Here is a 1,354-nt window from a genome sequence, read left to right as displayed (position 1 = left end):
CTGCCTCTGCCTCCAGAGTGCTGGGATTAAAGGTGAGTGATAGGTTATTTCTCCACCTGTGAAATGAGCCAATTCAGGCCTAATTAGATTAGATTAGATTATTGGGAAGCTGTTCTTAGGTGGGAGAGTTCACTGTCATAAAGGAAGGAGGCGAGGGAATTCACCTCTGGGAGAGAAGGGTGGGAGGGGGAAGAAAAAAGAAGCTAGAGGCCGTCTCTGATGTGTAAAATATGCACCTTAGGTCTATGTTCAAGGGTCCTAAACCAAACACTGATAACTCCATTGCTTGTGAGAGGTTTTTGTTTTTTTAAGATGTTATTTTTAATTGAGTGTGTATGTGAGTATGTGCAGATGCCCCCAGAGGCACTCTTAACCTGATGAACCATCTCTACAGCCCGTTTAGGGGAGATTTGAAGCTATTTCAGTTTGTATTTTAACATATCTCCTACTCCATGGGGGGGGGTGTTAGCAGGTGTGTACAACCCTGTTGTTTCAACATGACTTTGACATAACAAATTTTGCACTTAGTAGAACCACCCAATCAAGTTGCAGAAGTTCACGCTTTGTAAAATTTCACAAAACAAACCAACAAAGTCAATCTCATAATATTTTAAGTAGTTTTGGGTGGGGCGTGGAGGGCACGCGGCAGGTGCTGCAGGCTGGGCTCTGAGGCAGCTGGCTAGAACCCAGCATGCAGACTGGAAAGAGAATTCAGCTGTTTGCAGACTCCTCACAGAGTGGGTGGGAAGAACAGTTTGAGTGACTGAGAAGCAGTTCCAGTGTGGTGAATTGTGGACAAGAAGATCATGGTACCAGATTTGGGGTTACAGCCTGTTCCTCAACAAACTAGGTTTAGCCATTCATCCTTAATAAGTAGATAAAGGGAGCCACATTAACAATGAAAAGCAGAAAGATTTATTCAATGTGGCAACATTGGGAAGAAGGACAAAAATAGCCAGTGACTCCCCCAAGTGTGTCTCTGGGGGTTCCTGATTGAGAATAGAGCTTAAGTTTTTCTCTTTCTTTCTTTTCTTTCTTTTTTTTTGTGGTTTTTCTTTTTTTTTTTTAGTTTTAACTTTCTTTTTTTTTTTAATTTTTATTTATTTGTTATATGTAAGTACACTGTAGCTGTCTTCAGACACCCCACAAGAGGGCATCAGATATCATTACAGATGGTTGTTAGCCACCATGTGGTTGCTGGGATTTGAACTCGTGACCTCTGGAAGTGTAGTCAGTGCTCTTAACCACTGAGCCATCTCACCAGCCTTTTTTGTGTTTTTTCGAGACAGGGTTTCTCTGTGCAGCCCTGGCTGTCCTGGAACTCACTCTGTAGACCAGGCTGGTCTCGAACTCA

Source organism: Grammomys surdaster, unplaced genomic scaffold (genome assembly GCF_004785775.1).
Source record: "Grammomys surdaster isolate TR1022 unplaced genomic scaffold, NIH_TR_1.0 187, whole genome shotgun sequence".
Taxonomy (NCBI): domain Eukaryota; kingdom Metazoa; phylum Chordata; class Mammalia; order Rodentia; family Muridae; genus Grammomys; species Grammomys surdaster.
This window is presented reverse-complemented; position numbering follows the sequence as displayed.